The sequence below is a fragment of the Scardinius erythrophthalmus genome (genome assembly GCF_964197995.2).
Source record: "Scardinius erythrophthalmus genome assembly, chromosome: 10".
In the NCBI taxonomy this organism is placed as follows: Eukaryota; Metazoa; Chordata; class Actinopteri; order Cypriniformes; family Leuciscidae; genus Scardinius; species Scardinius erythrophthalmus.
In genome coordinates this window covers 40,294,356-40,315,674 of record NC_138230.1, presented here as the reverse complement: position 1 = coordinate 40,315,674, position 21,319 = coordinate 40,294,356, and the positions used below count along the sequence as shown (strand labels likewise).

The following is a 21,319-nucleotide window of genomic DNA, read 5'->3' as shown; positions in this document are numbered from 1 at the left end:
CCATTGTTAGCATATATTTAGGTTTCTGTCTTGGTCTGAGTATATAAAGAAATTTCTCAAAAGGCTCAGGGTGATTTGTAATGAGATTATTCGGGGCGAATTATGTATTTCCTGAGCCAGGTACATCTTTTACTCTATCTCTGAGCATTTGATGTTCTTGTATTGATTATCTTTGAACTGATTATGTAATTGGCATGATACATTTACCTGACATAATAACTTGTTTACATTTGGATTTATTCTGACTTACTCTGAAATCATTAACTTTAGTACTTTGTATCCATATACCGCAAATCTGCATCAGATTAGTGATGGACTAGAGTCCAGTTTTGAGTTCCGTGATTTTAGAGTTCCGGCTAATATTTGGCACTAATTCAAGTGTACTTGGTTTGTAAAGTTGAGTTTGTGATCGTGGGCCAACATTATATGAACGGCTAATAATAATAGGATAATAAGAATAAAGAGTTAAATAGAACAAGCAAATGTGCTGCCAAACTGCATAAATGACCAATAACCAATTTATATTTTAACCTAAATTTGAGGTTGTGATAAAATGGAGTCAGATAAAAACTTTAAAGGAGAAGTTCACTTTTAAAATGAAAATTCTGTCATCATATACTCACCCTCATGTTGTTTAAAACCTGTATGAATTTCTTTCTTCTGCTGAACAGTGAACAGAAAGGAAGATATTTAGAAGATTATCAGTAACCAGACAGTTTTTGGGTCCCAATGACTTCCATAGTATTTTTTTTCCTACTATGTAAGTCATTGGGACCCAAAAACTGTCTGGTTACTGATAATCTTCTAATTATCTTCCTTTCTGTTCAGCAGAAGAAAGAAAGGTTTCATACAGGTTTGAAACAACATGAGGGTGAGTATGTGATGACAGAATTTTCATTTTAAAAGTGAACTTCTCCTTTAAGCTGCAGTCCGTAGTTTTCCCTCTTTGTCGCCATCTCTGTTAGAAATCTGCAATTGCAGTTATTCGCGGAATTATCAACTTTACGTGGGTTGTGCCTCGGCATGGCACAGCGCGGATGAATCCAATGTTTGGAGGAGAATGTTTTGAGGTCAAACCGTGCAAATTATACTTGGTTCTTAAATTGTTAATGTTAACATCAGCATTGCATGACTACATTTAATGCCCTTCCGATATTTATCCTTGTTTTCACATGGGCCGGTTGCAGATTATTTTTTTCCCACTCCGAAGTCTTTTGCATTTTACAACGGGTGAATCTCCAGTTGTCACTGGTGATTGTCGTTTGAACCTTTCTGGATCCGCCATCAAATTGAAGTTTAATCATATCAACTGCTGTGAGAAAAGGCTATAAATCTCCACCTCCAACATCCTCACACGCAACATAGCCTAGTTGAGACTCCTTCTTTATGTGTACAGATGTGACGTAATGATGCAAAGACATCCTCGAATTTCCCACGGAAATCCACCAGTACCACTGGAATTAAAAACATTAATACAAGCTTACCGTTTTTAATCGTGTTAAGGCAAGTAGATAGTTTTGAACACTGGCTGGTTATTTGCTCAAAAAAATATTTTGGATAATTTTTAACCCAAAAAAGTTACGGACTGCAGCTTTAATTGGAATCAAATTACTTTGTCACGCTGAAAAGACCGTAACACGCAGTAAACCTTAACCCGCTTATCAGAAACTATCATTGGACTGATAGGGCAGGCCTTACATCATCAAAATCATTGATCCATAATTTGGCAAAAGTGAGAGACTGTAAGTTTTAAATGCTTATTTCTTCAAGTGCGAATTTTGTCATTGTTTTGGAGCACACTAGCTTATAGATAGCAGTAAGGCTAACAAAGCCAAAAAAAAATTCAAATTTGATTTCATGGGGACTTTAAAATTCAGGGTATATGCAGGAATCTTGAAGTTAATTTTAATACCTTTTCAAGACTTTTTCAAGACCTTCTCAATATTTTTTAATACCTCACCACCACGTCAAGCTGTAACCATTTACATCAGTGATACTTTTAACTTAACAGTTTTAGTTTGTGATAAAGACTATATGCACTACGTAATACGTAATACGCACTGGGACCGCCAGAGCGTACATTGCCGGGCTCACAAAACTTCAAAATCGCTGGTAGCCCTTCGGGCAGGCACTCTCCAGATTTTGGTAGCCCGAAATGAATTTTACTAGCCCATATAAAAAGACTACATTTTTAATGTAGAATATTGGTTAGGAGTCAACACAATGAATCAAAAACTTTTTCAAAACACAAATATCAACAAATATGCATCTGATTCTAACTGAACTGAAATTTGTGTGACCAGTATGGAACATGAATCAGTCTGTGTCGGTGGCTCAGCCCCCAATGAGGGTATGATAACAAAATAATAATAAGTAACTCTTTAGTTTAGGGTTTAATGCTCACTATTAACTTGTTTCATTAACATGCAGATGGCAGGGTTTTTTTATCACTGAGGTCCCGAATGTGAGATATGCTAGCTAGGGGGGTTCGGGGGCACCCCTGAGAAAATTTTTATTTCTCTGATCTACATATGTGCATTTTAAGATGTTTTGAAGGCCAAAAAAAATTGGATAATAATAGCTTTAAAACCATATAAGTGGGCAGCTGATTATTTTTCTCTCCAAATCAGCATCACACTCCTATTCTCTTTGTTTTTATCTTGCTCAGTCTCTTCCCCTCCTAAAGCTGAGCTTTGACCGATAGAGGCTTTTCATTTTTGTCTGTCAGTGAAAAAAGTAAACAAAGGGTCAACTGACAGGTTGATTTATGAATCATTTTCTCAGATGCATTAATTTACTGAAAGCTACTAGGAAAGCTAGGTAGCCTAACTAAGTTTATTGAATTCATTCACAATATGTACACATTCATTATTGATCTTATTCCTAATACAGGGCCGTAGACAGGGCTTTATAATCAAAGAGGTCCTACATTTAAGGTTATTAGGGGGTTTAAATTTTTTATTTCTCTGATATGTCAATTTCAAGACGTTTGAAGGCCAAAAAAGGATAAGAAATAGCTTTAAAACCATGTCAGCAGGCAGTAGATGACCCCTGCTCTCACTTCTTATCCATCACTCTTTCTTTTTCTCTCAGTCTCCTCATCTTGCCATCTCTTCTCCCTACCTAAAGCTGAACTTTTTTAATTTACTGAAGGCTACAAATTGTATATTAATTCTCAACATGTACACATTCATTATTAATCTTGTGCCTATGATGAAAACGGCTTTGTTAATGCTAATGTCCCCTCACAATGACAGTAAACTAATTATTAGTCACATTACATAGGCCTATTTTCAGTTCCAAATGGCGAAATTCGACACAAGTATATTCATTTGCCTGATTATTTTTGTCATTTGTTTCACATTTATGACCAAAAAAAGCTGTCAAATATGAAATGTTTAGTTTAGCTACTTACATCTTATCTCGCACTTGACCGTAAACTGAAGCGTCGAGTCGCTCTGCTCAAATTCGCGCTCAGCAGCTTCTTGTGAACATAAAGCCCGCCTACTTTGATTTGATTGGTCATCTCAATATTCTGACATTGACGAGCACAGCAGACCAATGAGACTCAGATGAACACACACACACACACCCTGTCCTCTCTGTTTCTGACGTGCTCGGCGCCGCTTCGGATTGAAGATGAAGAACGCGCTGAATCTGATTATAACAGTCTGTATTGTAGTTCATAACAACCTGTGGGGATATTATTACATTTCCTTTTTTATATACATCAGCACACAACATCTTTTATCATGATTTTGTTTTATTATAATGACATGAATTATACACACATTGCTTGAGAGTAAACATTTGTAATTTCTAGTTATCTATCAGATATCACTAAATATGAAATGCTACACTAAGATGTTGATTGTACCATTTCACCTGACAGTGATTTTTCTAAATCAAACTGCATGGGTTTCTTTGGATATTGTTGAAGCCTCGCCCTCAGTGTGTTGACTTTGCTATCCAGCTCATCCATGATGAAACCCTCATCGACCGACTCACTGTCCCTGTCTTCCCCCGGCCCAGCGCCCTCTGCAGGGAGGAACACATGCAGCTGGTGTGTGTGAGACCGAGACGTGGCAGATGAAGCGCCGTCGGGGGAATGGCGGGTGGGGAGGAAAGTCTTTCCCCTGACTGATAAAGTCTCGAGGTTTACGGGCTGCTTGCACTGCCTCTCTCTGCTCTCCGTGGGCCGCCGCTGACTGCGAGGAAGGGTTTGTCCAGGCTTTGGTGCAGGCCTGAGAGGCTGAGAGAAATGCATGTACACTTGATGATAGCTCTGCTGAGGTGTCTTTGTGTTCTCAGGGGTCTTGCAGGAGGGAAGGGATGGGCCACCACGTTTGCGTAAAAGGGGGTGGCGGTTTTTGGAAAACCCCTCGAAAACAGCCCTCTGGCCTGGGGTGAACAGGGAAGGCTCACTGATACTGGGAGGGAGACCAAAAACAGACACATATGAGGTTAATCAGAAAATATTCATGTAAGCGGAAGGAATGGAAAGATAAAGACCTACCGTTCAAAACAGTATATTTTTGGAGGGCAAAGTTATTTCCAAGTTATTTTATTAAGTTTAATAAAGACACATTAAAAAGATCAAAGGTGACAGTAAAAAATAAATAAAATATATATAAATATATATCTATAATATTACGAAATGTTTCTTGAGTTGAGCAGCGTCGCTTTAAGTTGAACAAACCAAAGGATCATGTGACAATGAAGACTGGACTAATTATAATGAAAATTCAGCTATGATATCTCAGAATAAATTGAATTTTAAAGTATATTCAAATAGAAAACAGTTGTTTTAAATATTTATTTTTCACAATATTACTGTTTTGACTGTAAATTTTAATCAGTTAGATGCAGCCTTGCCTTGGTCAGCGTTAGATTCTTAAAAAAAAAAAAAAAAAAATTTTGACAAACGGGTCAACTGTGATAGACAAAAAAAATAAATAATCTTGATAAATTGCAACATCAAATCTTCCGCTCAAGAGATGTAGGAATGATTCTATGGCGAACATGTTATTTAGTACAGGTTGTAAAATGTGATGAGACTCCCAAAAATTACAAAGATATATTTTGAATAAATAATTCATGATATTTGTAAATAATAATAATTTACATCTTTCCATTTCCTCCGCTGCTTTTAAAATATGGCCATCGTAAATGTGTACTGCTCGAGAAACCCTAGGAACATTAGCTGCTGTCATTGGATAATCAGTGTAATATAGCTGTTGTTTTCTCCAGCGCTGTTTGGGTGTGTTGCCACGCAAGAGGAATGTTTCTCAGGTTTCTAGAGCGTTCTCCATGGTGTATAGCGGTTTTTGACACTTCATGTTATTGGCTGATTAAGTTTAATGCAGACCCCAACAAACTACTAATTCTGAGTTAAAAATAATTAAATAGTAATGTATTGAAATACTATAAATATTAAACACAAAAATACAATTTCACGTGCCTTAAATTTTCTTAAGGATATTAATATCCTTAAAAAAAAAGTCATATGTAATTCATAGATCCTGTTATTTAATGATTTTTTGATGCATTAAAATTCCACTGCATTTCCTCCTGATTTAATGCATTAAAAATAGTTTTGTTGGTATAAACCAATGTATTCAGATGGATTCAGTGATGTTAATATTTTTAATTAAGGACTTTTCTAAAATTGATCCTGGAGTCCCAGCCAATAGATTCAGCGCTAGACTTCGAGGCGCCAGATATCAGCTTACCTGAGAGGCACCATGGTGTTCCGACCATGTGTTGATCTGGACAGTGATGGAAGCCTGAAATCATCTCTGCTCCATGAGCCAGGAAGAGGGATCGCGGAGCTGGAGAGCAGGTACGTCCGGACCAGAGTGTGATTTCTCTGCATTGCCCACTGATGTTTTAACTCCACAGTGTTCAAACTCAGTGCAGAAGGTCTGGTTGCACTCATGTCTGCAGCGACGGCACCAGACGGACTGCAGCCGCCCCTCGGGGGAGCATGTGTCTACATACAGTGATCAATCATTCATGCACATTAAAAATACATCAGGCAAGCCCATTGGTCGCACACCACCAAATTCTCCCTTTCTTTCGTTCCGTTGTCATCTTACAGCACAAAGACAGACTGACGGTTCTGAGACATCATGGCACATGGAGATATCTGATGGCAGGGTTGTCTCTGAATCATCTTCAACTTCTTAAATCCCAACGTTGGCAAAGAAATTCTGACATGTACCTCAAAAGAACCATTTAAAATAAACTAGAATGTATGTAGCAGTAGTACATGATTTAAAATGACTCTGAAAAGGAGCACATCCCAAGCTAAATACACATGAAACCTAGTCTTAGATTTGTGCATCACGTGAAACTTTTGAACTTTTGCTGCTAACTGACATGTCAGTAAACATTTATGGTGATTCAGTCAATATACGGTGACTGTCAAGGATGTGAATTTAATAGTTAATCCCTGAGAAAATCCTCCCAAGTGTTTGCTTAAAACATGGTCTAAAAAGCCTAACCCACATTTACCCCAGCGCACTTCTCAGACTGCAGGTTTGTTTTCCTTTTTGAACTACTTCCAGAAGTAGCTGTCAGCCAATAGAACACAACAGTGATAAAACAAGAGAAACATAGCACCTTGACCTTAATGGATACTGGACAGCAGCCTGTGGGTGCTACTGGGTTACAGAGGTCTGTCTGTTTTTATCGACCTCTCAAACATGTCTGAGAGCTTGTTTTAAAGAAATCTTGCCAGTAAGTTTAACAGACATTAGATTTAGATGTTAAAACCAAAATGCTAATATTCTACCAACGCCTCTAAAACATCAATTTTAAAGTTCGCTAGGGTCTGCACGTATAGTTAATACTTGCAATGGTTTCATCTAAAAAAAAAAAAAAAATATATATATATATATATATATATATATTCACAAAAACCAGATCAGGGATCTTGACAGTTTATTAAAAAAAAAAAATAATAATAAATAAATAAAATAATTGGATATAATCATGTTGGTTGGTATCCATCTGCACTGCACATCCCCCCAGCTGCCACGTCTCATCTGTGCGTCACACTCCCACAGGACTAAACAGGACAAAGAAAAATGAGGTAAAAATTTGTCATTTGGTTACATAACAGTATTCTCTCATCTTGGATTAAAAACAGTAAGATTTAACGCAGAGTAACTTTTTCACTTGTAAAAGGATGTTTTTACACTATTAAAATATATAAATAAATATTTGAAATGATAAATAATATCCCACACAAGAGGGAGAGAGAGAGAGAAAGAAATGTGGAATATAACTAGTAAATACAAATATTTTTTGTAAATGTAAACCTTATTAAAATACACAGGTAAGTAAATGTGATATTTATAATGGGTTTATGTGAAGATAGTTTCAAATTCACTTAATTTAAAAATGATTGCTTTCAATTATACTGTAATGTTGAACGGCTATAATTACTTTGTACTTTAATTTGGAGATGTGAAATTATTTACTACAATATTAAAACCTAAATTTTGTATCGATTGACAGCACTACACACACACTGATATATAAAGTATATTTTTCTATTACAACATCACAGACCTGCACACTATCGTCCACTGCGCAGGAATATCTCGTGCCGAACAGGTCGATTGTTCCGAGAACCGGTTCCTTGGTTGATCTAAAAGACGAGACCTTATTACTCAATCACGCAAACACAAGCGGCATCATCACTTGCTTGTCATTGTCTTCGGTGAATGCTTACCCATTCCTGAAACGGTACGATGCTTCTTAACCTCCTTCAATCCCCTGAGGCCCCTGCAGTAAGAGAAAGACAGTGAGGATACAGAAATACACAGGCTATTATCATTGACAACAATATCTAATACTACATATATGAAATGGAAGACAAAAGGAATTATAGCTACTTTAGTTATCGTCCCAAAATCAAAATTCCCTCCTCATGAAAAAAAATAAAAGCACATAATGTGCAAGTAAGTGGTTAGGAATAATAAAGTTAAACATATAGCCAAGGCACTTTCTACATTTTTTTTTTTTTTTTTTTTTAATATACTGCTGAAGAGCAAATATGACTTCATCATGCAAAAACACAGTTGCTGTACAGATCACTAACTGACATGGTAAATGACATTTGGACTCATTTCAATACAGACGACACCACCTCAAACACGATTGCAGATTTCTAAAAGATAAGGATGTTGGGTTAAAGATCTGCCTCTCTGAGGCAGCCACTAGGTCAAAGGGCAGTTCTGGCATCACACTCCATAGAGATGAAAACTCAAGGTCCATACTAGGGTTATCAAAATGACAGATCGGGACCAAGGCGAATGGATCACAGTGCAGATAAACAGACACCTACACATACATCCAGACAGTCCAAATGCTGATCCAGCATTATACATGTGTTGTAAAGATCTGCTCCGATCATCCGCAGGAGTAGGAATACGCGCACACACACTCACCAGAGTGAATTTCGGGCACCATTAATAGAGTCTGCTCAGTGTTCAGTAACATGGCTGCGATACACTGCTGGAGAATGAGTGCAATACTTTTGTGAAGAATAAAAGAATAGATTAAGGAAAACAAAAAAAATGTACGTTAAAGCACTTTCATTACCCAGAGTATGTCCCCACCCCAGTCCACATAGAAAAAGTTTATAAAGAGTGGAGGCAGCATGTTTCTGTGATATATAAATATACCAAATAGTTCTGAATATATGTATATACACACCAAATAGTTATGAAGTAAACACTGGAAAGACTGCCAGGTTTGAAAAGAGAGAGATAGAAAGATAAACGACATAAACTGAAAGATGCATTTTTGCAACAAGACAAAAAAAACTTAGACTACCCAATATAGTGATTTGTTGCACACTACGACAGATCATGTTGATAGACAAGGTTTAAGCACTCAAGAGATTGGAGAGAATATGAGTGGGAAAAGTCTGCTGAGTTATATTGTGGAATCTAATATGCCTGGCATCAGAAAATAAAGCTGAATTGATAGAAATAGTGTACTGAGATAATCCAAACATTGCCTAAAATCAGAGTCATCATCAGGGAAACTACTGAATACAGACAACTAATAAATACAATTATAAAATTGACTGTGACAAGATTTTTATATTATAAAAAACTCTATTAAACTATTAAAAGAATCCTGAAACAAGTATCATGGTTTCCACAAAAAATATTAAGCAGCAAAATGTTTTAGCATAAAGAAATATTTCTTGAGCAGCAAATCAGCATACTAAAATGATTTCTGAATAATCATTTGACACTAATGACTGGAGTAATGATGCTGAAAATTCAGCTTTGCTATCAGGAATAAATTACATTTAAATATAATAATTTTAAATTGTAATAATCTCACAATATTACTGTTTTCACTGCATTTTGACCAAATAAGGTCAGCCTTGGTGAGACTAATATATATATATATATATATATATATATATATATATATATATATATATATATATATATATATATATATAAATAAAAACAGACCAAACTTTCTGAAGAATAGCAGTGTATGTATGTGTATATACAAGCAATGAACAAGCAATTGTGTCGGATTTTGCCACTTGACCATTACAGCATCCAAATTTCTATATATAAAAACAAATAATATGATTTCTCCAAGCACTCATCTGTTCTGAAATCTGTTTGCTATTTTTCATTCATTAAAAAAGAGGGAAAATCTATTACACAAAAAGAAAAATAAAGGCAATTACTCTGAAATTGAATTATTTTTTTCTCCTGAGTCTGTTCCAAAAGCTAAATCATGTTTATAAAGTCCCCACACACACACAATTTGTGTGCCTTTTAACTAAAACCAAAAGTGAACTGAAAATAAGAGCTTTATCTGAACATTTCTATTCAGATTATAGTTCTCAGCACCTTAGCCATCATAAACAGACCACATTTGGTATCGCCGCTGCATAAGCAGAAAGAAAATGTTGCTTCTCGCAGTACCTCGAGTCAAAAGAATGCCACGACCCCCTCGACCGTGAGGTTCTTGATATTTCATTAGTGTGCAGTGCTTAAATGCATGATGCCTGGTGAAGCTGCTGCTGTCCCTGAAGACAGCTACTGTGTGGAAGACATTACAGAGCAGCTGAAATACACACAGAGGGAGCCAAAGTACCAAACACATTTCAAATATTGCTTACAAAAACAATTTCTGCACTGTGAAACCATTTTCAGGAGTGTGATGCCAGAACCCTGGTAGTATTTCAACACAGCTGATGAGAGAAGTACTTTATTTTCATGGAACAAAGACGAGATCACTTACCTTTTCCGGTGATATGCAAGCACACCTCTTGATGCAAACAAGTCCAGGCTCAACTGTCCACTGATCTGTAGAACTAATCCTCAATGTTACCAACTGCTGGAGTCTGTGGGTAAGCTGGACACTGGCCCCTAATGCTCAGCTATAGCACCACCATTCACTCAATACACAGTACAGACAGAGACAAGCTCTTGTCATGCTGCTAAAATCTCAGGAGCCTGAAAAAGGCAAGTATCCACTGTATTCTGCCAAGGGGAAAAACAGTCTTAACCATAGAGTCTGAGTCACACTATAAATAGTATATGGAAATGGAAATTCATGGTCCCAGTGTACAGTGCTAACTACATGCAGGGGATGTCAAAAAACTGGAGAAAGTTGACATACTCTGTGTGAATTCCTGCTAGCCTACCAAAATTTCAGAAAATTAAAGGAATTTATTCACTTTTAAAATGCGTCTTGAATTAAGGCCCATTTACACCAAGGATGATAACTGTAAAGATATAGTTCTAAACATCGTTAAAGAATATTAAATACTTAATATTAAAGAATAGTAGAGTCCACACCACAGCTATAACGATAACGGCACAGAGAAACGATATCGTTGGAATCACTTTCAGAATGATTTTACATAAAATAGAAACATTGACAGCCAATCAGAATCAATACGGCCATAACGAGTTTGAACATTTTAAGTGACTAATAAGTACACACTTAGAAATAAACAGAACAATATTGTCCGCTGGTGTGGACGCTAATATCATTATCGTTATAGGTGTGAACAGGCCTTTATACACTATATAAATTATTCCAATGGCTCAAAAGATGGATGTGTCAAATATTTACCCCAAAATAAAATGTGTGTAGTTTACTATACCTTGTGTCACTCCAAACCAATGTGACTTTCTTCTGACTAAGCCTGCTAACGCCTGGTATTAAGACGTGATTTGGTGGATCGGATCACAAGTAGACGAGGGATCTGGTTTTAGGGAAATTCATACGACATTTTCAACTAAAAACAGAAAACGCAACAATGGCGTTTTGGGGGGCCCGAAGACGGAAACTTTTGAAAGTGGGTTTCAAAGTCAAGTTTTTGAAAACGACACCGTTATTGTCTCCATTTAAACTACTAAACTTAAATTTGTGATAACAGTGACGTTATGCGCACGTGTATTACATGTTCAGGCTATAGGCGCGTTGTTTCTTTACAAAATTACATAGCAAACAACTGGCCTGGCAGCATAATACAACATTTTTAGTAGTTTTCGTGGATCCCTGTCAACGCTAAGCTTTTTGAAAACGTTGTCTTGTATGCGAAAAACGCAAAAGAAACACTTTTTTGTTTTTAGCGCATTGTTTTTGTGTAAAAGTACCCTTAATCCGTCTCCTTGTCCACTTTAAATCACTTCTGTCCTGATTTCTTAGAGAGGAGGATCTATGTGTGGGTAAATCGGAAAAATACACAGCAGCAGCTTTCATTTCTGCTTTGATAACCACAACATCGTGCTTTGTGTTAGAAATCAGGAATGTTGAGAGAACTTTGTGCTTCATACATATCCCGTCTTCACACCAAACTTGGGTCTTCAGCCAACAAAGTTTAAATCCTGTTTGACTAACCAGCTTCCCATAATGTTTAGGCATTGGGTCAGTAGGCAGATATGGCATTTTTTGTGGCTGTTCAAAGGCATTTGACCACACAACTATCTACACTATGAAAGTAGTAAACAGTCTAATGCATTTTCGACTACCTCTGGAAGAGGTTGAAAGTGGACAAGCTCAAAACGTTTTAGACCCCATTTTACACCTGTATTCAGTTTTGTCCAATTGTGATCTGATCGATCTAACATCTTAATACCAGGTGTAAATGGGGCTTAAAGGTGTGGTCACATTTATCATTGATCTGTGAAATTTCACACATTTGTCTTTAGTCAACACTTTGAGTCATCTGAACAAATTAAATTGAGGCAACTCTGAGAGGGGTAAGGAATCATGATTGGCCATTCCACTCATTCATTCCGTATTTTATTTTATACTTCTATTTAAAGAATCCTGAAAAACTTTTATCACGATTTCCAAAAAATCATCAAGAATGCAACTGTTCAACAAATCATCATATTGGAATGATTTCCGAAGGATCATGTGATACTGAAGACTGGAATAATGATGCTGAAAATTCAGCTTTGATCAGGACAACTCAACCTTGAATAAATTCGCCACATTGACCTCTTGATTTGATTGATATTGTACATTTCCTACGGACTAATATTGGAGCTTTTTGATGAGCTTGAAAAATGCTTTCCACTATTTGTGTATCTCAGAAGAAAATCATATAGGTTTGGAATGACACAAGGGTGAGTAATTTTCACTGAATGACCCATCTCTTCAAAAATGCTCTGAAGTTGATCAGTGATTTTTCCCCCCTGATCCCTCTTCGCCCAGTTTGATTAAGGACTAAAAAAATAAATAAATCCACCTTATTCTTCAACGCGGAAGTATGCTATTTTTTGTGAATGTCTTGAGACTTCAGATTAATTTGCTGTTATAGAGAAACAACAAGAATAAAAAATAATGCAAATGGTAAAATAATTTTAAATTAAAATATAACAAGTATCAGTTTGCAATATCAAGCAGTATAACAGCCCGTTTTTGTGCAGCTAAAATAACAAAGTGGATGAGACCAGAAACCGACACATTCAAGTTACAATGGTCGCGCCCGCTATTACGTTAAAAATAAGGTGGATAGGAGTAAACTGTAGAGCTAAATTGATGAAAAAACAGCCACAATTAAAATGGCTTGATTGCAGGACTTGGCAGACTGTGAAATAATCATGCGTTTTGCACTTACCAAGCCTGGAGGTGGTGTAGTGTTCTTGAAAAATGAGAAGCCAGTTAATTTTTATCTTTCTCTTCCTGCTAATATCCAAGAAACTAGCTACAAAAGCTTCAGGTGGGAATTTGAAAACTCTTCCCATACATTCAAGTATTTGAGAAGGTGAAAATGCAGGAGAATATTCAGATTAATTAATTTCCTGATGCTTCTAAACAGCCCTCCTGTCTTTGTTCAAACACTGAATACTCGAAACAATATTCAAAAACTCTGACTGATTGGTTTAGAGTAGTCTTCAGAAAAAAATTTAATTGTGTTTTTTGACAATGCATAGTAGTGATGCACGGATCGTGGTTATATCCGAAGACGCTGCGGTCAAGTTATAAAAGCATTTCAAAAATAGCAGTTGGATGACAAATAAATCAATATGTGTTGATTTTAAAGACCTGGAACTCTCACTTCACAGTAAAATGCAAGATGTTTGAATCTTTTACTTTCGTTTTCAACAACAATGTATATATCTCTTCAGGGAAAACTAATCAAAGAAAACAATATGCCTAGAGCACCTCTTAGTGGTCAGACTCATATAAAACAAAGGAACTTACATGAGGCATTGCTTAATAACTTAACAGCTTTAAAGTGATGCATATTTTATTATTTTAGAATGTTTCCTGGGGTGCCCTTATAATGTTAGCATGTTTTTTAGATCAAAATTTGTTATAATTTAGAAATAAAAGGCATATTTCCTAGCCTGATTTTAGCCTCTGATTTGAACGCTCTGTTTGAGGGGGCATGTCAGCTGTGAGACTTCAGTGTAAACGCCCACTGCTGTGATTGGCTGGCATGCTTGCATATGAAATATTTAGCATTACATGTGGAACTCTCTCAAAAACTTTTACTGTTACAGCTATTATTTTTTTTTAAGTATTTAGATCTATTCCCATCACATAATGGGGAAAAAGGTTGCAGTGATGAGCATTGAGCAGATGACAGCCTGTTGATAGCGTGAATGAAGACTTCACTCTCATTAATGCTTTCACCAATGCAAACATGAGGTAAGTACAGTAAGAGCTTCATTGTGAAGCATAACAGCGTCATTGATTTCATAACGAGTTTTGGCAAGTGTCCAGATAAATTTGCGCTGTGTGATTGACAGCTTGGGCGATTGGAAAGGGATTGTTCTTTGATCACTTTCTGTATATATATATATATATATATATATATATATATATATATATATATATATATATATATATATATATATATATATATATATATATATATATATATATATATATTAATCACAGTTTAAGTAAGATTATTTTCATCCTACTAAGAGAAACGATGTGAAGTTTATCGTTTAGTCACTGGCTTGATTTACTGATGCATAAACTGTATTGAACGACTTTGAGAGAAAGATTATCTGTCTGAACTTGAACAATTACGCCCGTTTCACACATACTCCGTTTGCAGTGCGTGTGCGGTGCGTATTTTTTTCTGCACCCATGTTAACAGGTTAGAGCTTTCACACTGTACACGGATGCAGTCCGTCGATCCGTTCCAGTTGCGGTGCGTATACAGCAGTGCAGCGATCGTTTCCGTACCGAGTCTATTTTTTGCTGTGCTGAAAACGCTGAATTAAAGTGACAATGCATGGTTCGTGTTTAAAATGCACACAGATTGACATGAAAATGTAATAATTTCACCATAAATGCATTTAATTAAATACAATGTAGGCTAGTAATCTTACCATGAATGCATTTAATTAAATAGTACCATTTTTCACAGTCATCTTTTTATTTTAAGACGAGGTAAAGCAAGGAAAACTACAATTTACTTCAACAAGGCAACATAACGACACTCGTCTCATTCGTGGAGGTGGAAAAACAAGTTAGTTGTGACATGCAAGACTTTGTATAACGATTTATAAGAAAAGGTATGAATCTGCTGTTTTTGTAAATTAAGTTTTAATTTAAAATGTATGCAATTTTAATATAAGTAGCTACATGGTTCAATATTTTACCACTGCTTGAGCAACTTAATATATAATCTAGAAGTAATGTATTGAATAATACGTTGTGTTACGACCTCTCATAAAAATATCAACTCTGAGAGAAGAGATCCTAAACAAGAACAAGTAAACGGCGGAATCAGTGCAATTATTTATTTACTCACAACAGACGTCACAAAGACTCACAATAATAACGAACATTCCATCCAGTGAACGAAATATAACAGCACGGACAACAACTAGCCTAACAAAGAAAACAAAAATACAATTCTAAAGACAATTGTTTGATCTGTCGACGCTTCTTTCTCCTCCTCGTTGGCGTTTATATTAGTCAGCTCAAAAAGATAGAGCGACGCCAAGACAGACAAGGGAGGATGTGTACAAAGAGAATCCTACAACTTTTTTAAATAAAAGTTGCTGATAACTTCTGGATTTGAAATAAAAATAATGAGTAGGTCTATGTGTTTGTGGCTACAGCCGCGGATCAGTTCCGCACTGCAAACGCAGCATATGTGAAAGCACTATTGCGCGTGCTGTTCCTGCACCGCATACGCACTGCAACACGGACCGCACACGGAGTATATGTGAAACGGGCGTTACACATCAGAAATTCACATAACCCACTGGTTCTTCAGAGGCTCGGATGAAGGAACAAAAAAAAAAAAAATACTTTTGTGTTCAGTTGTACATCCAAACACTGAGCAACTGCCATGCTTCACTTGTTTGCAAGCCATGATGTCTCTCGAGGAAAAATCAATATAGCGCTCGCGCAGCTCATTTTCTCATGGGCGGGCCAAATTCTTTTTGCAGGCAAAGAAGAGAAAGGGGAGGTAACCTTTCCACTAATGACGACATGAGGGGAAGATTTCTAGATTCGCCCGTCTGAGCTTTAATTTTCTCAAAAATACCCAGGGCTTGGTTTACACCCATCAAAACGTCTAGCCACTGGGGGACCATAGGTAGGCTAGGGGAACTCATATTAAGGTTAAAAAAATCTTAGAAAGTGAAATTTTCATGCAATGGGACCTTTATAGGGCTGTACTGTCCTAGTCGATTGGTCGATTAATTGGTCGATACGTTCTGGTTCGACCAAAATTCTGATTGGTCGATTTTCTGCCGCGTTTATTTCATCAGTTTTGCCGCGCTGAGGCGCGCTCATTTCATCAGGTGGAAAGCACTAACTGCTAATGGGGGTGTTTTCAGAGTACCCTTGTTTCACTGTAACAGTCTGTCTTCAAAACACCCCCCTTGTTTTCACCTTTTTTGGATTAGCCCAACCCAAGAGAGAGCGTCGAGCGTAGAAGGTTTGATGCTGAAAATTATTTATTTAATTGTGAGAGTGTTTAATAGTCAGTCCTCTTCTAACATGTCAACAACATAGAAATCGACAGTGTGGCAGCATTTTGTTAAAATTGATAACAGGAAAAAGGTCGAATGCAAAGTTTGCAAGCAACAGTTTTCCACAGCTTGACGACAAACATGACATATCTAAAAGTGGTAAGCTCACTGGTCTGCGTTAGCTTGCTCTGTCTGTTTTGAGTAGGCTATATGAACATATCAGAATTTGCATATTTCAATGTTTTAGTGTGATAACCTAACTTTTTTATTTTTTATTTGGAGCCTAATGCGCAATTGCGCTGTGCTGTTCGTTGTGTTAGTTTTGAGCCTAGGATGCTTTATTTTTCAGTTATGCACTTTATTTCGTTTCTGCTCTTGATCTGGTTTGTTTAATAAATATTCTTTTTTTATTAAAGTGGACGTGCCTTTTGTGTTTATTAAGAGTAAAAGCTTTAAGTTAATAGTCTATTCGTGTCTCAGCTGCGAAGCTGAGCTCATGTTCAGCCTCGCTCGGTGCGAGGACATGCACGGTGAAATTATAGTGTCTGACAGTTATAACTTATTATTATAACATATGACAAAAATAATTGTCTAAATTATGTTGCATATTCCTCAACAGTTCTTGTGATGATATCACTAGTTGACAACATAGTACTATTTTCGGAAATCATAAGCTATGATATTGCGCAGGTGCACGTGATGCAACGCTGTCAGAGCCGACAGCCGACAGACTCGTGTGTCAGACTCATTTCAGTGCAAAATAATTAGGTCAAAAACGGTTTAATATTCTGCAAATTGCCTACTAGTTGTTTATGTTTATTTATAATTCATTTAGGCGGACAACAAGGCTACCAAGTACTGCGCACAGTGCGCATCTAATTCATTTACTGTTTTTTTTTCTAACGTCATTTTTAGTCGAATTTTTCAGGACTTCAGATTTTCCAAGATTTTCTTTGGTTGAGTACAGCCCTAGACCTTTAACTAAAAAATAGTGAAAATTCTGGTGTTTTCCAAAAATGGAAGCAATTTTCCATAAAATTTGTTTTAATTTGCAAATTCCATGGAGTCTTTTTTATTATCATCAGCTAATTTCATGATCAAAGATCACAATGGGAGAGAGAGCAGCATCAGCACTGGTAACATAATTTAGTCTCGCTATTTTTAATATAGTCAACTGTGTGTTCAGGATGCAACACTGAACATTGAAGTTTCATTTGTGTCAGCTTGCTGAAGAAACACTGAGCTACTTGAAACACATGAAGAGACCAGCATTAACAGTTTCCACATGCAGCACCGTCATCGTGGAATATGGGGAATTTTTAAACAGGACTTTATATACTTTATAGCTCCGACATGTATACCATTAATGTTGTTTTTTCCCACTCAAAGCTAAGTGGAACAAATAAAACGGCAAACAGCTGTCAGTCAGTAACTTTTGTGTGTGTGATGCGCTGCTCATGCTTTCAGAGCTGCACGCTTACATTGCTTTATCAGAATTAAACATTTCTCGCTTTTGCTCACATACCAGCAATTACCCCTCCGCGGGGTGGGTAAAAAAAAAAAAAAAAAAAAGTTTAAAGAAAATTTAAATAAATGATTTAAAAGCAGCCTACTTCAGTGTAATGTTACCATATCATCACGCTTAATGTAATTGTAGTGTTGTAAAACATAGGTGTGGAGGGTAGCGGGTGGATGATTTGTTTATAACAGTGGATTCGAGTGACGTTAGAGCTGATCCGCGCATCTCTAATGCATAGCAATTTGAAAGCAATTCATCTCTCAAAGCTTACAAATTGAAGTATTATGCAAATGTGAATTTACAACTCAAACAAGACAAAAACTAAATCCCCAAATTGCCTAAATTAAGGGCAATCCTTAGCAGTTCTCAAATGGTTCATCACTTGTTTCTTGAAGAAATCAGCTTCTGCAATTTGAGGGTTTGATTAGATTAATAAATTCAGAAAAAAAGTTTTAGCCCTTTTAATTCCATACTCATTTTGAATTACTCAAAGATCATCACACTGAACCAACATTAAAATAAATAAAACAGGTATGTCAAAAATATCTTGATCCTCAACAATGCAGTCAAGGGAAATGTAGTCTAAACTGAAAAAAGGCTCAAAAGGAACCACATAATAGAACAACTTCAATAATCACAAATAATAATAGTTGCTATCCTACAACTATGGATTACAATATTTTAATTATAAAATTAAGAACTATGGCCAGATTAAAGATCACAAGTTAAAACAATTAAAGAACATTCTTACAAACTCTATGAATTTATGTTGTGTAATTCTTGAAAAATTCCAAAGTTCTCAAATATTTAAGAACTGAATAATTATATATATATATATATTTTTTTTTTTTTTTTAAAGAGCCTGTCTCAAGATGGAATAATCGGCTTTAATTCATTTTAAGGGTTTAGAATTAATGCAATATAAAGCGTGCCAGGGGTCAGCTTCAGCGCATGCAGCTCAAAAGGCAATGCGTGACTAATAACTATGATTGGGACTGTCATATTACATAATTATACAGAACAATATTGTTATAAAACATTACGAATTCTTTGGGTTTGCTGTGTTTTAGCGTGTTGCTCCAGGATAAGCACATCCACAACAGGAGTTACACATTCTGACTAGCACGTAACTTTGCTCAAACTCACTTACATATAATTTGTAATGTTTATTTTGTACATACACATATCTGATTAATCTCATATAAGATGCGTTTTCGTTGAGTTAAAATAACCCACTAGCAAAAGCTCTTCAGTTTACCGATGTTCACTCAGCGCATGCAGCTCAAACAGCAATAAATGACTTATTATAACTATGATTGTGGCTGTCTTATTACACAACATTATAATATAAGAGAACACCGAGAACAATGAGAATTGTTGCGAAATCATTTAGTTGTGGTTTAGTTGCCATGTTTCAGTGCATTGTTACAGAAGCATCCACAACAGGAGTTCTGGAGTACATTCTGACTAGCACGCATCTGAGGCGGCGTTGTTGACACGTTGTAGGCTATTGGTCGTTATATTTGATTACATAATTTAATGAAATTATCAATCACATCGACTCATTTTACAATTCTACTATCCCTTTATTAGACTAAAACCCCTCTCATTCATTTGGTGGGGAACATGTTTTGATCAGCATTTGCACACAGTCATGTAAGTTGGCTAATTTGCCACCACTGTAGACGCATATTGCAATATTAAGGCTAACCTTTAATCTATTAATTGATTCAATTCATTTAAACGATGATTGATCATGGGAACTTGTGTAAATTGACATCCCTAATGCATGCGTTTCGATTGAATTGTAATTGGCTCGATTGATTACACAGTCAACTGACTCGAGCGTCTCGCGCTGGCCTCAGGTAGTTTTTATAGTCAAGCCCTGGAACGCATCCTGTATCTGTGTGTGTGTGGTCTTACCTTTGGGGATTTAAGACAAGTAGAAGTTCTAACTTTAAGAGTATGTTTAAATGACTTTAAGACCTTTTTTTTTTTTTTCCCCAGATGTTTTTTGGAATACAAAATGTTAAAAATATATATTTTTAAAGTTTGAAAACAAAATAGCACCTATGAAAAGATTTATTAAATGTTTCATGAATTCTGCTCAAGAACTTTAAAATTAATACCAATACTCTAAATGTGACACAAAGATGTAAGGTGCCACACTAATAATTGTAATGAAGCAAAATAAACTTGGTTGTTCCAAATCGGACAAACAAGCCAACATGTATTTGATCAATGATAAATAAATGGTTACATACCATAATGTCATATTTTGTAGTGGATTAGGCTGACATATTCATTCTGCCCAAAAACAGATGACCTAGAGCAAAAGGGGTGACAAACTGACATGAACTGACCAAGCATGGTCTCTTTTAACACACGGTGGTTAAGAGATAAAACTCTAAGAACAAGACGTAACATACTGGTGTGGTCAATGATGACTTGTGTACTTGCTACCAAGTGTCTTGAACAAAGCTCTTGAAGTTTTAATGCCTCGAACCTCACAATCTTTGGCAAATCCAGCGACTAGTTCTTCCCTTGAAGTGCTCATTGAAGAAGCCTGGGAAATTGTACATATTTCCAGGTAGACTGACAAAAACCTAAGCATCCTGAAAATTAAAAGCCAGCCAATCAGACTAGAGCCTGGTGTTCTGAAAAATCTCCAGCCTTTTTGTGAGCATTATGCATTAGACAGCTGGTGAACAGTCCATGGGCGGCATGCGGTATGAGGCTTAGATTAATAGTGGATAAATGGCTAAAATCCAAAAGAGTTCCAAACTCGAAGATACTTCGGAAGTCACGAACAAACCTGTTAAGGAAAAAAATGTATAGAAAACCAACACAATAGACAATACATTTTACCACAATGTATCTTGAAAAAAATCTGTAAGTGAAGTTACCTTTTTCCAGCTCCATTCTTGATGTTAAATTTACCTTAATTACATAAGCCATGTGATTTAAATACAAAATGTTACATTAAATGTTCACTAGCAAGAAAATGTCATCTCATATTGCACATGGCATTCAAATTAAGAAATTTTTGTTTTAATAATTATAGTACCATTACATTTTTTTTTTTAAATGTAGAAATGTAGAAGATAATAATGTAGAAGAAATCAAGCTAATTGGTAGCTGTGTCCTTGCTCCAAAGGCAATAGCAAAATAAGAGTTTACAGAATATGTCAACTCATATTGCACGTCATTCAAATCAAGAAATTTGTTTAAATTACACTACCATAACCTTTTTTTTTAAATGTAGAAAGAAATGAACAATGTAGAAGAAAGTAAGCTAATTGGTAGCTGTGCCCTCGCTCCAAAAGGCAATAGCAAA

General features: G+C 36.1%; 1 protein-coding gene across 1 annotated transcript in view; it reads right to left on the bottom strand.

Annotated features, from left to right (window-relative positions):
- Positions 1–6,928: 6,928 nt before the first annotated feature.
- Positions 6,929–21,319, bottom strand: part of sfpq (splicing factor proline/glutamine-rich) — a 38,577-nt gene continuing 24,186 nt past the window's right edge. Inside the window, exons 10-12 of the transcript XR_014030943.1 lie at positions 7,742–7,794; positions 7,579–7,657; positions 6,929–7,072 (exon numbers count right to left, since the gene is read on the bottom strand). The gene's annotated coding sequence lies outside the window, so the exon portion shown is untranslated. The remainder of the gene's footprint in view (positions 7,073–7,578; positions 7,658–7,741; positions 7,795–21,319) is intronic.